A 23883-nucleotide genomic window follows, 5' to 3' on the forward strand; every position below is an offset into this window, starting at 1 on the left:
GAAAGATTTTGCATTTGAATTTGACCTTGGATAATTATTTGGACAGGGAAACAGAGCCTGAATAAAATGGAGCATTAAAATGGACAACAGAAAATCCAGCTATGTCTCACCAATAAGTTATCAAGAAGATTCACAAGCAATAGCACTCTGACCCGTAGAGAGGGTCACAAGCATAAACAGAGATCCACTCTGGGATAAAGGTGTAAATGGAAGACTTAAGAAAAAGGTGAAGCAGGAACACTAAATTAAAAAAATATGTATTTTTTACACCTAACTGTACAAGATAACTCTAAAAGAATTTTATGCCAGTGATGCATTGGAAGTAACTAGAGCAAAACAAAACAAAACAAAATCTTACCTCTGCATTATATTGACTAAATTCCCACAATATCCATCAAGCAGGAAAAAAATGTATACCCTTTTCCAGGAATGAATGCTTTAAGCCTCAGTCTCTGCTATTGTACGTCCAAACTTTTGTGACCAGCACTCAAATAAAATTATAAGAAACAGACCAAAAAAAAAAAAAAAGTCATCACACTTTCAAGAGACAAAGCAAGCAGTAAAACCAGACTCAGAGATGAATCCAGATGCTGGAATTACAATACAAAAAATTTTAAATAACTAATACATTGTATAATGTACGTAATGTGTGACATATACATTACATTCTTTAGTAGGAAAAATAGAAAATATGCATGATAGAGAATTTCAGAATGTAACTGAAATAATAAAAATCAAATAGAAATGCTAAAAATGGAAGCTATGGTAACAAACATGATTTTTTTTTGAAAGCTCATGAGTGGATTCACCATAGTTGAGGGGACTCAGGAAACTTAAAAATAGGTCATTAGAAATTATGCTAAACTACCGAGAGAAACAGAATTATAAGGAAAAAATAGAAGACAGCATTCAAAATATGTACATGATTGCAATCTCAGAAGAAAAGACAAAGGAAATTAGGAAAAGAATAAATATTTAAAGACATAATGGCTAAAAATCTTCCAAAAAATTCAGATTTCAGATCTAAGAATCATAGTGGACTCCAAACAAGATGGATAACACATACACACACGCACACTCCACACCTAGAGATTTCATATTTAAACTACTGCAAATCAAAGATATAGGGAAAATATCGAAGGTGTTCAGACAAAAAGATCCATCACATACAAGGAAGCATAGATAGTAAACAGGCTTGCATTTTGAAACCGTGCAAACCAGAAGACAATGGAGTGACTTCTTCAAAATATGGAGAAAAAAATAACTCTCAAGCCAGAATTCTACACTGCACAAAAATATCTGGACAAATGAAAGAATAAAAGACTTTTATCCAAGTGAAAACCAAAAGAATTTATTGCTAGCAGATCTATGAGCAGGGGTGGGGGAGAGTAGATTTGATAATGAATTATTTGACTTTGACTAAAAATGCGAAAAATGCAGTGGGATGTGATGTTGATGCCCAAGGAAGCTGTCTGAATAAGGGTTATAAATTTTGGAGGCTAGACAGTTAGAGGAATGTAAAACCATGCCATCATTCAGAGACTGTTTGGAGATTGAGAAGGGCACTAGAATTATTGTATTGAAGTTGAGTCAAGATATGGAAACACTGGATAGGCATAATCAAAATAGTTTATGTGAGGGGTAACAAAAAATTGCTCTGGAAACATGGCTAAGTAATCAAGAAAAATAATAGAGAAATACTTCAGCAATTGAATGTGCTTAACTTGATAAATCAGTTAATGCTTTTAAAGTTTATAATATAAATGAAATAGCTCTAGAGAGTATGTTTATGATTATATATTTTGAACATTATGTTAATTAACCCAATATTAATATATATTAAATACTAAATATGCTTTTAAAAATAAACATATTATATTTTACAATTGTAAATGTTTAATGATCATGTTGTAAAATTTTATGCTACTAAATTTTTCTCACTTTGTGTCTTACACATTTGTATCTTTTCTTATAAAATACAAGTTATAACAATTAGTACTTATATTAACTGCAAATCAAAGAGCTTTAAGTAGAAAAGCACTTTTCCCTTCAGTAAGTTTAAATAGTTCTTCACAAACCCTAATGTACAAAATCTTTTTAAAATACAGATTATGATATTATATCCATGTGGAATCTGAGATAATGCAATTCTAAAATACACAGAGGCAGCATCCTTGCTACTGTCTGCCAATCATAGTTTGCATGGCAAAACAACATCAAAATATGTGGTAAGCAAACTCAAATTTTTACAGCAGTGTGATTAATGAGAAATTACAAAATGTGATTGACAAATGCTTGTACATTAAACTTTGGTTTTTCTTGCCACTCTCAGAAACCAGAAATCATCAGGTTAAACACTGAGAGCTAGCATGACAGCTGAAGAAATGCCAATTAGAAGAGAACTGAGGTGCCTCATAAAACAGTCATCCAGCCAAACACCAAACGTACATGTAAAGTCATCCGGCACTAGCCAAAATACAAGCTGTCTACAAAGTAATGAGAGAGCATAGCAGAGGTCATTTAAATAGGTTGAGACAGAAAACTGCACAATCAAACCACGGAATTGTCAGCTATATAAATTGTGGTTTGAATGTATAAGCATTTGTATGGTTTGTTACACAAGAATAGCTAAATAGTAAACTTAAACACCAAAACTTCCATGAGTTTTTCCAGAGTGTACAAATAGTGTCATATTAATAATATCAACCTAGATTCTTCCACTTGATTCATCAGCTTGCATATGACCTTAGAGTCTGTTAAAATCTTCCTTGCTTAGTATTTTTGAGTTCATAGGAGAATATTCCTTTTTTCTTCTCCATTTCATTTATGTTCATGGCCTTAGTCTCCATCTTGTGGTTGCTTATGAGGTCATTTGAGTGGGGGCCCCAGTATTGTTGAAATATATAGTGTTCATTGTGTCAATGTCAATAACTCTGCTTGTGTTATCTCCCGAGTCTCCCTTTAACATGCCAAAGTGGTACTGATTTCTCAGGAATCCCAAGTGAGTTTCTCTCCAATATCATACCATTGCCTTCTCTCTTTTTATTTTTTATTTTTTTTTATTTTTGTGCTCTGTCATATTTACAAGACTTTTTGTGCTCGGTCATATTTACAAGTGGGAAACAACCCACTACAAGTATTCCATGTATTTTCAAATGGAATTGACTTATTGTCTGGTATCACTTGCTTTTAGCCTCAAGAATATTCTTTCCTTCTTAAGTTGGGTCTTAGATTTTATTGATCTGGGATTATATCTACGTCATTTTAATTTTTAAATGTTTATTTATTTTTGAGAGAGAGAGACTGAGTGTGAGCATGGAGTGGCAGAGAGAGGGGGAGACACAGAATCTGAATCAGGCTCCAGGCTCTGAGCTGTCAGCACAGAGCCTGACAAGGTGCTCAAACTCATGAACCATGAGATCATGACCTGAGCCGAAGTTGGACACCTAACCGGCTGAGCTACCCAAGTGCCCCAATATCTATTTCATTTCATTTGTGAAGGATTATTTAACATTTTGGTTTACTTAATTGTGTCACACATTTCTCAGAAGCTGTGTTATTTATTTATGTTTTTTCATTTTTCCCTTCTATGCTTTTCAGGTTGAATGATCACTATCGACTATCTTTGAGTTCATTGATTCTTTCTTCTAACAGCTATTCTGTTAGAATAGCTAAATCTATTATTAAGTCCCCATCATAAATTTTCATTTTGATAGGTGTGCTCTTCAATCTTGTCCTTTTAATAATTTCTGTCTATTTATTGATATTCTGTATTTGTTGGATCAGTGCCAACATACCTTCCTTGAGTTTTTTAAGCATGGTGTTCTTTTGTTCTTTGAACATTGTTATAAGAGCTATCTTAAAGTTCTTGCTTACAAAGTACAACATCTGAGGTTCTGTTGAGTGGTTTTTACTTGCATATGGGTCACACTTTCTATTTCTTTTCATATCTTAGAACATTTTGGTAAGAACTGAACATTTTATATATGTAGCAGCTGTGGATACAGATTCAATCCTCCTTTCAGGGACAACTGTGATGTTTTATTTCAAAATACATTCAAAAGTAATCTATTATTTTCTAAATATTAAATAGTATTTTATTAAACATAAGGATTTTATTTATTTCAAGCCCCCTAAACCAAATATTGACTTATCTTTCTAAGTGTCCTCAATAGTGTTTTGGAAAGATTTAATCATTCAGTGATTTATTATTGAGTGAGTCAATATCAAATGTGAAATAATTGTGAAGTATAAGCACATTTATGAAGAATTAGATAAACTACCATCAAATGAATAGTATTATCTCTGTTATAGATTTATTTACAACATTTTAAAATTCATTATTTGGAAAATAACCTCAATTTGTTACTTTTATTGAGTATCTTCAGCCACTGCTAAGAAGAGAACAGATGAATCATTTCTATGCCAGAATGAAATTCTTTAAATAAATTATAGATGAATACACAAAAAGTCATCGAGTGGGAGAAAACTGATATCTGTACCACTGTGTGATATTTTTTACTCTCCTACAAATTCTCATAAAAAGCTAAGAGTGGAAATATGATTGAGGAATATTTGCTAGGATTATTTTAATATGGTGAGAAATTTTATGACTTTTATGGTATGTTTTTAGAACTCAAGGAATTAGTCAAAGGGAAGTAGAGAACTTACCTACACAGTAAGCATACTCTAATGAAATTTAGTGGAAACTGGGTAATAAAATATTTAAAACATAAAGTCACTTTGGCAAGATAAATTTGTGGGAGTAAATACACAGATGAATAAAACATACCATTTGTAAGTTTCAGTAAGAGTCTTAGTTCATGCTGTTCTGGTCTCTGTTAGTTATTTGTGTTAGTAATTTTATTTTAGTAAGATGATTTACATAATGGCTTAAAAATCATTAATTTCCTTATAGTTCTGGCCTTATGTAGAAGAATATTATTTGGCTGTCCACCTATATAATGGTTTGCGTGATATAAAATATATTCCCTTCTGCCAACTCTCTCCCCTCCTCACTATCTGCCAGAGAACTTTGATTACAACATAATGTTTAAAAGACCCATGAAAAGTTTCACAAAAATTACTTGATAGTGCCATAAATTACCAACACACATAAATATGTGATTAAAATGGGTATTTAGACAATACTAATTATCTAAAACTTTTCTATGTCATTCTCTTTAGTCTTGATGATTGACTTTTGTTGCTCATGATCTTTACTATAATATCTCTAAATTTCTTGAAATGTTTCTCCTATCTTGATCTAATCTGCCTTTAGATCTTTGCAGCTTCTCTATAAGCTGACTCTGGCCTCATGTTTTTATGTCTAATCCATTATGCATCTCTGAAACCAGATTCTCTTTTTCAATTCTCCCTTTAATATTTCTGTTTAGGTATTTCATTGTCATAAGTAGTCTGTGTCCTAGTTTGTGGTATGTAGGTAGCTTCCTTAGGGAAAAAGGCATAAGTTTCCTACAGACTAGAACTAGAGGGCATACAAATGGTCTCATAACCCTATGATAATACCTCTTTTACCATTGGCCCATTTTTAGTTCCAATATATGTATACTTTCTTTTTCATAACGTAAAACTCAAAGAAATAAACTTGTTCTCCACTGATGCTTTTCACTATGTCTTGCACAAAATAAAGGACAATAAATTTAATGTTTATTTATTCTGCATCTATTCTGTTTCCACTCTACTTTGCTTTATTTGCTGAGTTTTCAAAGACTTTTATGTCTTCATTCAGATCACAGCCTAATAAGGAAATGGGTAAGTTCACTCATAAACTCAGTAGAGGGTAGCCCATGCTATGGTAATATGGTATCATGTGCTTTTCATATTCCGTACTGTCTGGAGAAACTCTAGGCTTCTTCTCTCATTCCTCCTACAATTAAAGCTCTTGTGTAGTTCAAGGAGTTAAGAAAATATTTTTAATGCTGATTAAAGAATTTTTTAAATATTTTATATGCAAGTTCTTGATCAGACATGTTATTATCAAATATCTTCCCCCAGATTTTTAATTGTGATGAGGTATAATTTATATATATTTTTTCCTTTTATTTGATCTTTCTTTTGGTATTGAATATTCACCTTGCCCTAGATTCCTAAAATTTTCTATTTTTCCAGAAGTTTCATGTAAGTACGGATTCCTAGAAAATGGATTAGAACTAAAAATGGACTTACCAAATGACCCAGCAATTGCACTATTGGGCATCAGATAAATAAAGATCTATTTTTACACAAAAAAGTTGTACACTAATATTCATAAAAGCTTGATTTGTAATAACCCCAAACTGTAAATGCCCAAATATCCTTCAATGGGTATGGTTAAACAAACTGTGTGCATCTATAACAAAATACTACTAAGCTATTAAAAAGAATGAACTATATACATACACATAACAACTTCAAAGAATCTTGAGGAAATTATACTGAGGCATGATTTCACTTGTCTAAAATTTGTGAAATAATTATAAAGAAGGAGAACAAATTAGTTATTGCAGAAGTTAGGGATTAAAGGGAGGGTAGGATATGGATATAAAAACCTAGCACAGGGAGTCTTGTGATGATGGTGCAGTTAAGAATCTTGACAGTGGTAGTGGTGAAGTGAAACTGCACCTGTGATAAAATAATAAACTCACATAAAGCTACACACACAAAGATGCATGTATACAAATCAGTGCACGTAAAAGTTGTGAAATCTGAATCTCTATGGTTTATACCAATCTCTATGGTTTATACCAATGTTAACTTTCCAGTTTTGGTATTGCGTTAGAGTTATATCAGACGATAATATGGTGGGGGTGGGGAGGGTAGATGGGATCACCCTGCAGATTTTTTTTGCAATTTATTGTGAATTTATAATTAGGTCAAAATTAAAAAATACAATAAAAATTGCAATTACCAGATTTTAACTTTTAAGAAGGGTGAGAATATGCTCCTACATACTTGTTTTGTAATTTCCCTTTGTACACTTGCTGTGATTAGTCAGCCTTGAATATCAAAAGCATGGTATTGTTGTTCTAGCGGAAACCGCTTTGAATGTTCAGTGTTGTCTAAATATAGCAGTTTCCAGCCTGTGACAAAAAGGAATCTTTAAAAAATTTTCTCCACTTTTGCTGTTTTTCCTTTGTTTCGTCTCCAAACCTACTCTAGCCAATCTAGGCAATGAAACTTTTCCTTGATCTTCCTTCCCCAAATTTACTATATCAAAGTTTATTATATGTACAATTAGCTTATTTGTTCCAAAAACCCACACAGGAAAGTGGGTTGTAATTATTATTGAAACTGCTTTATTTTGCTTAAAGATGCAAATTGAAGCCAGCATCATCTACCGTACTGTATGTTCATGTGAGCAAGCTTTATATGCCAGCTTAAGTGTTGTTTTTTAATAGCTCATGTTCTAATGAAAATCATCCTTAAATTGTAGATGTAAATATTTTTATCATAACGTTTGATTTACCTCTTCTCAAATTGAAATAAACATGATAGTATTTATAAATTGTTCATATCAAAACAAAACCTCATATTCCAAGATGAGAGGTTTATCCCCCAAATGTAGGGAGAATTCTATTTGTAGGGATGCTAAAGACAAGACTAAGAAGTTCAGAACAGGTAAGGTTTCTTTTGCTTACTCTTGCAGAAAAAGCACTGAAGAGAGGGTGAAATTAACATTTTAATTAAAGGACACTTTGGTAGATAATAAACACAAATGTGTGCAAAGACCTTTCTAGATAAAGGAAAGGATCATAAGTAAAGGAAAACTATAAAATGTGATGTGCTACTGGGCTATGAGACAGAAATTTCCCTCAATAGGACATGTCTAGTAATCATCTAAGTGGGCAAGTCAACTAGTCATTTGGTTATAAAAGTCTAGTGTATATGGGAAGAGGATCTGGAGAACAGATAGTAATTTGGGCATCATGAACAAAGGGATGTTATTTAAAGTGTTGTGACTGGATGATACTACCAAAGATTTGAGAACAGACAGAGAAATGAAGAGACCAAGGACTAAAATCCAGAGAACTCCAAAATTAAGGATTCTCACAAAAGAGAATGAAACAGGTATGAATAAAAAGGAGAGATCGATGATGTAAGAATGACACCAAAAATGTATGAAGTCCTGCAGGTCAAGCTTAAACTCCAAGTAATTGTGAAAAATATTTTTCAGCCATTCTATCCATAATTTATTGGATAAAGCCAAGTGTATCTGGTGGAATTATCCATGTGGCCTAGTCTAGTTGGGAAAAATAATGGTACTATTTCCCTTCATTTGGGTTCAAGTCATGACTTGGCCTCCTGAAAGCATTTTAATATTTATTAATAACTAGCTTTAAGTTGATATATTACATACATAGCAATTTATAGAACCTCTCACTAGATCCAAGAGGCAGGATTTGTACCACAGCTCTTTGCTCTGAAACAGTCACAGTTTCAAGATCAATGTGTTTTTTTTTCTTCATGTTATTTGTTAGAAGACTAAAAAAATGTTCACATTAGATTCTCAATAACTAAGAGGATTGAGACAAATTAATTCAATAATAAGAATAGTCTGCCTGCACTCTCCTGTCAGAATGTGTCCTCAAATACTTTATCTTTGAGGGGATTCCTGAAGAAGTGAGGAAAGGTAAAATAAATATTTTTCTTAGAAATTTCTAATGTATATTTGGAAAAGGTCTTAACACTGATAAATGACCTTAAGAACAATGATTTTTGTATACCTTGATCTAGTCACAGGAGGAAAGCTTCTAATTGTGAGCATTTTATCCCAAAATAGTGGGAAACTCAAGGTGGCACAATTTCCCCAGTATTATTTTAAGTGATTAACACTTCAGTTAATAAGCTTCTCTTCTACCCTGATATTATAAAATAATTTAATAAAAACATGGAAACACAAGACCAGACATGCTTTTATCTTAATGAAAAAAGATTATAATTTACTGGCAATTGCTTTCTTTACTTAAATTGGATATTGACTACTGAATTGAAAAATATCACACTTTAATGACAACCTAAATAATTCATGCCCAGTAAAGGAAATAAATTCAAACCAAAGACTCTTAAGGAGACTTTTTAATTATTAACAAACAACATAAACAACTATCATCACCTATAGAAAATCTGAATATTAACCCCTCTCGATATTGTTTTTCAAAGGACAAAGAAGGAAGCGGAGGCTGGGGGACAATCGAAATAACTCTTCAAGTTTATCAGAGTTTCACATATTGGCATAAAAGAGCACCAAGGACTTGGAGAATCCATTTTAATATCATCTATCACCAAACAACACAATCCAAACCCTCAGTTCAGGAAAAACATAAGTTGGGTGAGTAGAGGGAAGTTGAATTGCTTGGGATCCTTGCTTTTGAGCTATGCTAAGTGGTAGATTTTTATGACCTCTGCTCAGATTTACTGATCTTAAAATTTCAAGAATGTATATGATTTAAATGTAGACCTTCTATGACATTTCAAACTCCTGACTATGCTCATAATAACTATTCATTTTTGAGGGTATTGGAACTCCATAACAATGTGGTTTATCAATGGGCCAGAGGATAGTACCCAGGACAAAATTAAAGTGTTTTAAAATAGGAGTATAATTGAGATTAAGAATGTTAATTTGTAGTCTTTGGCTTGAAATTTGAATTATTAAGTACTTAGTTAAGTAAGATGAAATATGTTTGCTATTGTTACTACTGGTATTATTGACAATATCAGAATACTTCCTTCAAATTAAAACACAGAGGAAAACCCAATATATAAAACTGACAGAAGCAGATCTATTCTGTTTAAATTGGTAGATGTAGCTGTGCCTTCCCAGGCCTTACCCCTCACCATATCTCAGGGAAACCATTAAGCATACATGGAATTCAATGTGAAGCCTCTGTATAATGACACTTTATGTGAAAATTGTGTTGTAATAAAAAAAAATAAAAATATTTTAGAAAATTAAGACCAGTGCTTGTGTTTGGCTCTATTGTCAGAAAAATAATGCAAAAAAAATCAGTTACCTGATTATTGAGACAAAGTTTTTACTGGATAAATTGACATAAAAAGGAAAAATGAAGATGAAAAAATAATTGCAAAAACAAAAGAAAGAAAGAAGTTTGGTAATTGAGTAGATAAGCCATTAGTTAAAAAAGGTCTATATCTGCATATGCTTCTATGATGGTAAGACTAAGGGCTGGTTATTGAGATTCATGTAGAATAGACATATACATGGACTTCATAGATTCCCAGATCTGCTTTTTGTTAGCTATGTGATGGCAGGCAAATTACTACACTTGGTTAGCCTCAGATTCTTCATTTTTAACAATAACATCTTCCTCTCCAAATCATTAATTTGTTTGTTTGGCAAATGCTTATTGACCAAATGCTATGGGACAGGCATATTATTATGGATTTTCCCTTTAAAAAAGGCAAATGCATGTCCAGAGCGTCTTTAACATGGAGCTTACAAATTTTAACTAGTATACGATGCCAAGTATTACATGATCACAACTGAGCCAATGGTTCTTCTCTCTCTGTCTCTCTCACTGTGGGATGTGGGTGATCGTCTCCCATGCTCAGATGCTTAGTCTCAGGCTGTGGGGTTTGGCAGAAATCAGTGATTTTTCAGAACATTGGAAGGTGCCCACAACTGGCACTAGTGTATTTTTTGTCACTTCCAAGCACCTATGGACAGTCATTTGCTTTTCCATACAAGAGTAAGCTTAGGAATGTTTTGCTTCATTCTAGGTCATTGGATAAAGTTGTACAAAAAGAAAAAGACTCCCTCGAGCCAATATACAGCATTGATTCCATTAGTGATAGTGAAAGTCATACTACACAATAACCCTCCTCTCTCGTCTCCCTCACACTAACCAAGTTTTTCAAAGGTAAGTGCAAGTTAATTTGTTTAATTTTCTTTATATTTTGTATTGCCCTTACTATTTTGTATTGTATTACAGTATTGTAATCACTTTTATATGAATATTTTTGGGTTGTGGAGTGAATCTTCTGAGTTTCCATTATTTCTTATGGGGAAATTCACTTTGATGTATAAGTACTTTGGATTACAAGCACGTTTCTAAAACTAATTATGCTGGCAAACCAAGGTTTTACTGTGTATACTTTTAAAGAGAAAAGGGAAACAGAGGATGCCATCATAGCATACAACAGGATCCTTGTGAGTATTAACATAAAAGATAACATAAGTAAAGTTTATGTTACAATTCCAGGCCCATTCAGAACTGTCAGTGGTTATTGTTCTTGCTTGTGCTTTGGAGATAAATATGACAGGATGTATCTGAAAATGTCTGAGTGATTCTTAGTTGGATGTAACCACAAGATATCAATTCAAATGATCCACAAAGGGAAAGTTCTCAAAGGATAAAACAAGCTCTGATTATTCATATTTAATTTGAGAATATAATTTTTAAAACTTTATGAAATGAGAAATATAAAACTAGAGAGAAAGTTGTGAATTTAAGGGGAATATAAATCACAGTCCTTATATATCAGTAGTAGAAATATTAAAAATAGCTGTAAAAGAATGCTATTGTAGTTCTTTGTTGCAAAGCAATGATTAAAAAGGAGGCAAAGATTTGATAAAGTTCATTTGGTTATATAATGAAGAGTGAAGTTGGTTTCTAGAGTTCACTTAAATTATCAAAATAAGACACTTAATGGAAGTTTTGATTAAGTGCAAAGGATTGTCAGAATCTAAGAATCAGATAACCATTGTTCAGTTTTTCAAATCAGAAACTCAATATTTCTTTTATTATATTTGCTTTCATACTGTGAAGGCATGAGAATCTTTTTTTTTTTTTTTTTTTTTTTTGCTTTATTGGGTAATTTGGGCTAGTCATGAAATTATTCCAGTTATATCTTTTCTTAAAAATGAATCTATTAAGGAAATAAAGAATGTATGAGAATAGACTATATTCAAGTAACTTTTTACTATATTTGTCATCTCCATTATTTTTTAGCCTACGTATAATTATTTTTACCAAAGCATATTGAGAAAATAGATACCATTTTCAGACATCTGTAATTACACAATAGAAAAGGTAATAGTATTTAAACCAATGTAGAGATATCACTTAGATTTGGATTCAAAATTAAATAGAAGCCTCAAAATCATGTACATTTATAATTTGATTACTTCATACTTCCAGTTCATCATACCTCAAGATACCAAGACCTAAGATCAGGCACAAAATAAATGTGTAATTAAAAATTAACTATATATTTTTTTCTACTATAGAGAACCAATAAAATAGAAAGTTAGGATGTCTTATATTCTCTAAAGCTAAAATGCCTGCAAATCATTTGAACCAAATGTGTATTTCTTGATTGCTTCCTTTCACACATGGGAAGATGACTTACATAGGATCTAGATTCCCTATAGGCAAAAAGTCACCACAGAATGAAGAGGCAATACGCAAAGTGTCTCAAAATTGTTTGGCACACCATTCAAGCCTTCTACATTTTGTCCTCACACAGTTTATTTTTAAACATCTGATCTCTTCCTTTTCAGAGTAGGGGAATCTTCTGTTTAATATGCACTGGGGCACCACATGGTTGCCCATCTGTGTGGGTCAGTTTTGAATCACTGATCAGGGCTCAAATTGAGTTGAAAGTTAGCCAAACAGCCAGCAACAATGACCTTCAAACCTGTCGTAGCTGGCTGATGGGAAGCTCTAGGGAATTTAATTTTTTTTAGAGCTTATATCTCAGATTCATGTCTGATTTTTAAAATGAATTCATTTCTCTTATTGATCTTTGCTTTTCTGATATTTAAGTTCTGGAACAATTTTTTTTTATGTTTCCAATAGCAGACTCATTTAATAATGTTTTCTGAAAATAATAACTGGAAAAATCAATAAATCAATAAAATAATTTATATATCTATGCAGTATTCATAAGAGAAATACTATCTTCTATTTGTTTTCTAAGGTAAAGGAAATTAATCTCTGTCTCTTTCCTGTAATAATAGCTGACATACCCTAATTAATAGATAGGTATTTTTATCATCTAAGATAGACAAAAGCAAATAAAAAAAGTCAAATTATTTAAGTACTAGGATAGATGACCTTTGAAAAATGAATTGAATTTGGCAAAATATGTACATTTTTAAAGTAATCTAAGAGCTAACATTTTCATATCCTTTATTTGCTTTTTAATCTCCCATATTTGAGAAATAGATCTAGGAAATTTCCTAAGGCATAACAAAGCTAAGTGTCTTTTCATGTTCTGTAAAAACCATTTTTATTTTTTATAAAATTGAGAGGAACATTTCCATTTCCTAGATTTTCTGTGTATGCAGCCAGAATAAATTTTATGTTGTCAAATTAAGTACCAGATTATCTCTATAAGAGGAGAGATGATTCTAACACTTCCTTATGTAGATAGTCATCAGAATCATCAATAATCTTTACTTGCCATATCTCATTTTTCTTTTCTCAATTTAAGAAATCTAGGATATGCTACTGACTCTTGTCAAGAGGTTCAGGAACAATAGCAATAAACTCAATAGATTCTCTTATAGGGTAAGATGTTGCTTCATATTTCCTCACCATGTGTTTTTATTCACAACCCAAGTTGAAAGTGTGGCTTCCATTTACAGGACATGATAGAAACATAAAGAAAAAGAGTAGGACCCAAATCATGCAATTTTAAAACCTGTGCTTGGTTATGTCATATATAATGCTCACTCACCTTTGGTCAGGTCCAGAATAGGGTGGAAAAGTATATTCCTCTTATAAAGGACATAGAAATGGTTGGGAAAAAAATAGTTGGTATCAAATATAATCACCACAAGCTTCTATCTTGATTTCATATATTGGTTTCTCCTACATAAAACTCAGTATAGCACCCATTCATGATAAAATCTCTTAGTAAACTAGGAATAGAGGAGAACATTCTCAACTTTATAAAGACTATCTACAGAGAACCTACAGTTAATATTATACTTAATAGAGAAACTTGGAGCTTTCCCCCTAAGATCAAATATAAGTAAAGGCTTTCCTCTCCAGTACTCCATTTTAACACTGAATTGGAAGTCCTTACTAATGCAATAATAAAAGAAAAGGAATTAAAAGTTATGCAAATTGGAAATAAAGAGAGAAAACTGTCTTTGTTCATAGATGGCATGATTATCCACATAGAAAATTCAAATGAATTGACAAAAAACATCTCCTGGACCTACTAAGCATTCATAGCAAGGTTATAAAATACAAAAATAATATACAAGATCAATTACTTTCCTACATACCAATAATAAATGAATGGGATTTGACATACCAATAAAAATTTAATACCATTTACACTAGCACCCAAGAAAAAGAAATACTTAGGTATAAATCTAATGAAATTTGTACAAGAACCATATGGGGAAAACTACAAAGATCTGATAAACAAAGTCAAAGAAAACCTGAAGAAATGGACATATATTTTATATTCATGGAAAGGAAGACTTGATATTATCAAATGTCAGTTATACCCATCTTGATCTATAGATTCAGTGTAATCCCAATCAAAATCTAGTCTATCCATTCCAAAATTTTATCTAGTATATTATTTTGTGGATAATGACAAACTGATATAAAGATTATATGTAAATGCAAAAGGCCTAGAATAATCAACACAATGTTGGAGAAGAACAGAGTTGGAAGACTGACACTGCCGTACTTAAGACTCACTATAAAACTATAGTAATCAAGACAACATAGTATTGGAGACAGAATAGATAAATTGATGAATGGAACAGAATATAATGTCCAGAAATCAACTCCCATAAATTAAATCAATAGAGCTTTGACAAAGGAGCAAAGGAACACAAAGATAGTTTCCTCAACAAATGGTGCTGGAATAACTGGACATCCACATGCAAAAAAAAAAGGGAGGGGGGAATCTAACAACAGAACTTACACTCTTCATAAAAATGAACTAAAAATGGATTGTAGAACTAAATGTAAAACACAAAACTATAAAACTATAAAACTTCTAGAAGATTACAGGAAAAAACCTAGATGACATCAGTATGGAGATGACTTTTTAAACACACAAAACATGACCCATGTTAAGATAACTGATAAGCTGGGCTTTATTACAATTAAAAAAAAACTAATGATCTGCAAAAGACAATTTCAAGAGGATGATAAGACAAGCCACAGACTGGGAGAACATATTTGTGAAACGTACATCTGATAAAGGACTGTTATCCAAAATATAAAAAGAGCTTTGTAAAACTCAGCAATAAGAAAACAAAGAATTGAATGGAAAAAAGGTCCAAATACCTTAAGAAATACCTTACCAAGGAAGATATATAGATGGAAAATAAGCATATTCAAAGATACTCCACATCATATGTCTTCAGTAAAATGCAGATTAAAACAATAATAAGATACCACTATATAAGTATTAGAATGGCCAAAATGCAGGACAGTGACAGCACCAAATACTGACAAGGATTTGGAGCAACAGAAACTGTCATGAATTGCTGGTGCAAATGCAAAATGGTACAGACACTATGGAAGATACTTTGGGAGTTTCTTAGAAAACTAAATACACTGTTACCATACTATCCAGCTATTGTGCTCCATGCAATTTACTCAAAGGAGCTGAAAATTTATGTCCACAAAGGAATCTGCATATGTATGTTTATAACATGTTTATTTATAAATTGCTAACACTTGGACACAATCAAGGTATCCTTTAGTAGGTGTTTGGATAAACTGCGGTACACCCAATGAAATATTATTCTCCACTAAAAAGAAATGAACTATCCAGCTATGAAAAGACACACAGGAAGCTTAAATGCATATTACTAAGTGAAAGAAACAATCTGAAAAGTCTACATACTGTATGATTCCAACTATATAACATTCTGGAAAAGACAAAAATATGGAGACAGAAAAAAGTCAGAGCTTATCAGAAGTTAGGGGTGAGGGCAAGAATAGTGGGGGAATAGGAGATTTTTAAGGAAGTGAAAATACTCTGTATGATATTATAATTATGGATACATGTCATTATACATTTGTTCAAAACAAGGAAAGTGCAATACCAAGAGTGAACCTCAAGGTAATCTATGGACTTTGGGGAATTATGATGTGTCAACTTATTTTCAAGACTATGCATTTATGGAGGACAGGGAATATATCAGAAATCTTTTTACCTTCATCTCAATTTTGCTGTGAATCTAAAACTGCTCTAAAAAATGGAATCTTCAAAAAAAAACCCCACCTCAATATAAAATCCAAATGGAAACTCTTAGATTCTAATTATTGAGTGGATGTTTTGATGCTTTCTCCAGAAGCAAAGTCTGTTAATAGTTTTGCATGTCTGCTTTTGGAAATTTAAGAATTTTCAACCCTACCTCTGTATATACCCCCCACTTACATTTGATTTATTTTAATTTATTTTCATTTCAAAAAAAAATTTACCAAGGTATGATCATTCTAAATCTGGGTACAACCCCCCCATCTTCTCTCTCCTGGAAAATTGTCATGACCTCCTACCTGATGTCCTACTTTCTGCTCTTGGTCCTACTGTGTATTCCATACAGTTATGTCAAAGTTAATTATATCATGACATTCTTCATCTCAAAACTCTTCAGTTATTGCTGCCTATTTAATGTATATTTATATATTAATGTAAAGTAACTACAATTTATAAGTGTCTTATTTAAAGATATAACTTATTCCCTTAATTTTTTAAATAAGCCATTTTATAATCAGACCAATTTATCAATATATAAATATTTCCCACATTATTTACTCTTCATTATTTTGGTCACCTTCATTTCACAAATATCTAGTTTTAGACAATAAATTATGCTGCCACCTTATTCTTAACAACTTGTGAAGTTGTAGAAGTCCTATTTTTATTTCAATTCTGATCTTATCTCTTGCTAAACTTCCTTTCTTTTACTCAGTCTGCTCTAGCCACATCCTTTTCCCATCTTCTGCACAGCTAGGCATGTGCATGCTTGCTTCATTGCATATGGACTTATTCTTTCCAGCAGCAGAAAAATCTTTTACTAGATATATCTACGGTCAACCTATTGTTTTTCAAGTATTTGCTCAAATTCCAACTTCTTGATGAAGTCTACCATGGACTCCTATTTAAATTGCAACCAAATGTACCACTACAATTACCTGTATAAACTTCACAGATTTTATTTATTTGGTAGCTTGGTAACTTTATTACTAGGTACAACTTGTTTTTGTTTTTACATAGAAAAATGCATAGAGATTTCTTATACCCATAAGCAAAGATTTATGGACATTTACCTACATAATAAATTTATTTACATTTATTTACAATTTTATGTGCATACAATTGTATGAAATGAATTTAAAGTAATTTGGGGCGCCTGTGTGGCTCAGTTAGTTAAGCAGCTCACTTCGGCTCAGGTCATGATCTCACCATTCGTGAGTTTGAGCCCCACATCAGGCCCTGTGCTGACAGCTTGGAGCCTGGAGCCTGGTTCAGATTCTGTGTCTCCCTCTCTCTCGGGCCCTTCCCTTCTCTCACTCTGGCTCTGTCTGTCTCTCTCTCTCTCAAAAATAAATAAAAATTAAAATAATAATAATAATTATGCAATATTACATTGATGAAAACTTGATTGTTTTACTACTTTATTTTTAGAAACCAGGCTGCAACTAAAATCTTTGCTCATGAATCTTTGTATATTTTTGCATCTGTATAATAGATATTTAGAAGTATAATCGCTGACTTAATACTTAAACATATTTTTCATTTTGACAGATGTATTCCAAAAATTCTATACTTGTTCATACTTTGACATTGCAAAGAGGGTACTCATTTCTTTTTACCCATACCAACATTACATATTTTAAATCATTTAAGTTGTTCTATTCTTTATTATTTTTGTGTGAACTACCTGGTCATACTCTTTGTCTTCATCAGGACCATGATAAGCCACTGAGTACCCTTGTTGAAGATAGAAAATAAAGTCTTCTTCCAAGTAGATACAACCTCATGCTGTTTGGTGAGTACAATGTAGACTGGCATTCAGTCCCCTTTGCCACTCAGTAAGCACACTTATACAAAATACAACCCAAGCAACCTTACATGATGACTCTTATTTTCTTAAATTTTGATGTAATTTACCTCATGATATGATAGATAGATAATAGATGATAGACAATGCATATTTATATTATCATGTAAGTATGTATATATATGTATATATGTATATATATGTATATATATGTATATATATATATATATATATATATATATATATGGCAAATTTTTTTGGTATGTTGCTTCTTTTTTCATGTTATAATCTTTTTTTTTAAAGATTTTATTTTTAAGTAATTTCTACACCTAACATGGGGCTCAAACTCACAATCCCAAGATTAAGAGTTGCATGTTCTACTGACTGAGCCAGCCAGGCACCCCTCATGTTGTAATCTTGTGTATGAAAATTTAATAATCTAAGTCAAAAATGTTTTTTTCTTCTCTTATTTATTAATTAAAATATGGATAGATAGATATGGATTAACATATATACTTTATAGATATTAATTCTTCATAATATCCATAACGCCATTAAACTGTACTTTGTATCTACTAATTTAAGATAACTTCATTATGTATTAATGTACTATATGTATAAATCTTTTTTGTGATACTATATTATTATTTTTTGTACTCTACCATTAATATTATCCTGGTTACTTATTATGCTTCTATTATCAGATTTAGAGAACTGAAATCTTTAGGATACTCTGTCTTTCCATTCATTAGTATAGTATTTCTAAGCATGTTTTTAGAGCTTTTTTTTTTTCTTAAATAAACTGTCACCACTTCCTTCATAAAGATTTCACACATATCTTGGTAACCTTTTCCCTAGGTGTGGTATTGTTTTTTCCTGTCTTTGAACCAAGTATTTACCCACGAGACATGCTATCTCATTATTTCTGATAAATGGCAACTATTCATTTTGTATGTTCATTGTATAGCATGCTATCTTGCTGGGCTCCTATATTAATTCCATTAGCTGATTTTCTTTATCTCTTATATGTTCTGTCAGTCTGAACATCCTGCTCGTTAAAATCACATGTCATATTCAGACTCAACACTGTATTCTCCCTTTGAAGAAGCAAATGAAAGGGTGCCTGGGTAGCTCAGTCAGTTAAGTGTCCGACTCTGGTTTAGGCTCAGGTCATGACCTCACAGTTCATGAGATCAAGCCCCGTGTTGGGCTCTGCACTGAGAGTACGGAGCCTTCTCAGGATTCTCTATCCCCGTCTCTCTGCTCCTCCCCTGCTTGCTGTCTCTGTCTCAAAAATAAATAAAACAAGAAGTAAATGAAGAGAATTGTCAAGTAATCATCAGTTTATGAACTAAGAGGCATTTCATATTACCAGCCATCAGAGGAGCCTCCATCATCATGCTGAATGCCTAGACCAAGAAATAACCTGCCCTGAGACAAAATGTGGGAGTTAAGGGAAAACGGCAATTTGTTATTATTACTTATGCCTTTGCCTGCTAGCAACAATCTAATAGGTCTTTAATTTGGTGTTTAGAATGTTCAACTGATCAGCTAATAAGGGCTAGAGAAGGAAAAGAATTCTGAAAAATCTTCTACTCTTACCCTGGCTCCTTCTAACTCTGGTGCCAGCTAGAATTCATGTACTGGGAAAACAGCCATGTCATTTCTTGCATTATAACATAAAATACTGTAAATCTATTTAATTGAATAAACATATTCTGAAACAAATACACCCAACTGAAAATGTAGCCATCACAAATGGAAACTGAAAACACCTAATACTAATATATCTCTAATTTTCCCATTCTTCTCACTTATTTTTTACTCCAATTTACTGACAATTCTGTTTCAGATTTTCACTTTATTGTCTCAGATGTCTTAGCTTTCCATTGAGTAAGCTGGTTGTCTCTGAAATATATAAATATAATGTGTTCTATTTGGCATGCTTTCTTGTTCACTTTCCCAGATCTGTCCTTTACCAGAATAATATTCTAAGTTACTGAAGCAAATAAAAAATTATCTTATATTCACTCAAGCAGAAAAATCTTTTCTCTAAAGTTGCCTACCCTTTCCTTCACCTTTTTGTATTTTTAAATTTTTAAATTGATGTATAGTTGACATAATGTAATAAATATAATTAATATAATATAACATAATATATAATATAAATGATTCAGGTATATAATGTAATGATTCACAATTCAATAATAACATACATTATCAATTACACACCATGATAAGTAGTTACCACCTATCACCATACGAAGTTATTATATTATTGACTATACTCCCTATGCTGTATGTTTCATCTTTATGACTTATTTTATTTTATTTATTTTTTTTTTTAATTTTTTTTTTTTATTTATTTTTGGGACAGAGAGAGAGACAGAGCATGAACGGGGGAGGGGCAGAGAGAGAGGGAGACACAGAATCGGAAACAGGCTCCAGGCTCCGAGCCATCAGCCCAGAGCCTGACGCGGGGCTCGAACTCACGGACCGCGAGATCGTGACCTGGCTGAAGTCGGACGCTTAACCGACTGCGCCACCCAGGCGCCCCATGACTTATTTTATAAATGGAAGTTTGTACCTATTAGTCCTTTTCATCTATTTTGCCTATTTCCTTCTGAAGCCACTGGTTTATTCTCTATATTTAGGAGTTTGTTTCTCTCTTTTTGTTGTTTTTGTTGTTGTTTTATCCTAAGAAAATAAGTCAGATAAAGACAAATACCTTATGATTTCACTTATATGTGAAATATTTTCTTTAATTCTTCATCTTCTCAACCCAGTATCACCATGTGGAATATCTTTTTTCTTCAGAGTTTCAGTTTAAGTTATTTCAGCACTGTATCCCCACAAGGCATATCCTCTATGGGCTACTTGCATTTAAAGTGTGAAAACATATATAATGCATTATGCAAAACACACACACACACACACACACACACAAAAACAAAACTATGATAGCAGAATGGTGATATTATAGGTTTAGGAAAGTCATTTGAGGCATTTATGGTTTACTTTCAATAACAAGAGAAAAAAGAACCTAGTCATTCTCATAATAAACTATTATTCAAAAGTCAATTAATTGTACTATCATGTATTTTGGAATAAAGTGGGCATAATATGATCAAGGAGTAACAACAAATTTCACACCCATCTGAAAAACATGTAATGATGAAATTCACGATATTTAGGAACATCAAAAAACACCGAGTTCTGTTTTATTAACAGTGTGGCACTGCCTTGTCATATGTGCTCTCCTTTCATAAAACAGTCCCGTCCTTCATGCCTTTCTCAGAGTACACTTCTCAGAACCCTCTATGATCTAAGAATCATCTTTTATACCTTGTTACAGTTTCCTGTATTGCACAACTATAATAATTTTTTAAATTGCACATTTTATTTGTTCATTTCTTTACCCTCTCCTCCTCTCCCAATAAAAAAAAAAAGAAAGAAAGAAACAAATACCGTATGGGCAGAGACTCTAATGTTTCTACAGCTGTTAACAAAATGATAGGCACGGATTAGCAATAACTAAAATTTAGTGTACTGAAGAAAGAATTTATTCTGCTTCTTAAGAATGTATGTGCTGCTAAGTTATTGAACATAATGTCATAGATCAGACCCTATTTGTTTGTACTATTCATTGTTACTATGTGTGAGTAGTCCTAAAATGTGAAAGCCATGTTCAGAATTATTTTTATCTTTTTTAGTCTTTACCAAGTACAAACAGTTTTCAAGTTTGAAATAAATGAATATGTCAAGCTCTTACACTCTTTCCTAGACAGGAACATTTTTTCCAATGGCAGTTCAACTTCTTAAATCACCACTTCTGTAAATAGACAATTTTGTGAGGATCTAAAAAAAGAATTAAAAAAAAAAGAATCCTATGAGTAATATGCCCAACAAGACTTCTTTTTATTAATATCTTATGTCACTACAAACTTTTAGATTTTCATTCTAATCCATATTCCTTGGAGTGTAATAAAACACAGACAACAATATAAGAAAGCTGTTCAAGGATTGTATTGTCTCTGTATGTGGGTAGGATAACAACAATACTGAACTCTGCTCTAACAGATGGACATCAGAGGAAAGAACATCATGAGATTAAAATCCAAAGAGCTAGTGAAAACTGCCAAGACTATTCTTAGGAATGTGCACATTTATAAGATTTATAAAAAAGAAAAACCTATATATGTGTGTGTGTGTATATATATATGTATATATACATATATACACGTATATATACATACATGTGCACACACACACACATACAGTTATTTAAAAGTTGAATGGATTGGTGTAACAAATAAGACCTGTTGGTAAAAAAAAAAATTATCATAATGTAAAAACAATCTAAGTTGTCATGCCACAAATTGAAAACCTATTTGTAATGGATTACCATCCTTCAAATGTACTTTGAAACACACTAAGAATAAGAAAATGTCGATGTCCACTTTATAGATATGCTTGTTTGGGGTAGATATACTCCTTGAGTTTTTTTCAGACTAGATGACCACACAATGATTATTTTTTTCTCCTACTGCATAATGAAAGAATTGCTTTGTCCTATTCAAAATATGTCATCTCTTAGATGTGCAAACATTTTACTTTAATGTTAGTATACATAGTAGTAGCCATTAATACACACACACACACACACACACACACACACACACGGACACACACACACACACACATACATATCCTTTACCTTTCTGTTGTCAAATGGTCTGGATTATTTTATTTTATTATTTTATTTTATTTTATTTTATTTTATTTTATTTTATTTTATTGTATTTTATTGTTAATGGTTTTTTTAAATTTATTTTTGAGAGACAGAGAGAGACAGAGTGTGAGCAGGGGAGGGGCAGAGAGAGAGAGAAAGACACAGAATCTGAAAAGGTTCCAGGCTCTGAGCTGTCAACACAGAGCCCGATGTGGGTCTGGAACTCATAAGCCCTGAGATCATGACCTGAGCCAAAGTCAGATGCTTAACTGACTGAGCCACCCAGGTGCCCCAAATGGTCTGGATTATTTTATAAACAAAAATATATTTTCCTGGTGGGTAGAAAGCTATTGCTTTGCACATGTAGAGCTAATACAAAGTCAAATTTTCTGAACCCTTTTTTTAGTTAGAAGTGTTTTTTATTGAGGATTAGTTCTATTGACTTTCTCTGTAAACAAACATACCATTTACAAATAAGAGCACTAGCTCTTGTTTTTCCCTAATTTATACTTCATTTCTTTTCTTATTACATTATCTGGGATATCTAATAAAATTTTTACAATTATTGTATATCCTTAATTTTGACTTTAATGGTATGTTTGCACATTGTTAATTTGAATTTCTTTTTCTATCAAATTTATGGAGATTTTTTATTTTTGAAAAATCAGTATATTTTCAGTGCCTATATTAATTCTATATTTAAGTACTCAAACATGTACTGAATGATTAAATAAATCAAGGAAAGTATGTTCATCTGGCAGAAGAAACAAGCAACACGTGGAGATCTTGGAAGGCAGGAGGTTTATTTTACACTGGTGGGCTCAGAGGAGATAAGTCTCCAGAGGTCTGAGTCCGGAGCATACGCAGAGGGGACAATTTATAGTCTGTTACTTCCGCATTCTGCATTAGTAATAATTTGGTACCAGCAGCAAGCAGGGTGGGAAGAAAAACCTGGAAGGGGAGTCTTCCGGCAGGGACTGGAATTCCCTACCCATCCTGTTGGCCATTCTATAACAGATTTTCCCTATTATATGAACTAAATATTCTTTTTAAAAAATGTTCATTTATTTTGAGAGAAAGTACAAGAGCATGAATGGGGAAGGGGCACATAGAAAGGGAGAGAAAGAATCCCAAT

General features: G+C 32.3%; 1 long non-coding RNA gene across 2 annotated transcripts in view; it reads left to right on the forward strand.

The window, feature by feature from the left end:
- LOC122228029 overlaps positions 1–23883 on the forward strand; it is a 106353-nt gene that overhangs the window by 77327 nt on the left and 5143 nt on the right. For both annotated transcript variants that reach the window (XR_006206362.1, XR_006206363.1), the window contains exons 2-4: positions 9163–9331; positions 10744–10883; positions 17923–18004. This is a non-coding gene — a long non-coding RNA (uncharacterized LOC122228029). The remainder of the gene's footprint in view (positions 1–9162; positions 9332–10743; positions 10884–17922; positions 18005–23883) is intronic.

This window comes from Panthera leo, chromosome C1 (assembly GCF_018350215.1).
Source record: "Panthera leo isolate Ple1 chromosome C1, P.leo_Ple1_pat1.1, whole genome shotgun sequence".
In the NCBI taxonomy this organism is placed as follows: domain Eukaryota; kingdom Metazoa; phylum Chordata; class Mammalia; order Carnivora; family Felidae; genus Panthera; species Panthera leo.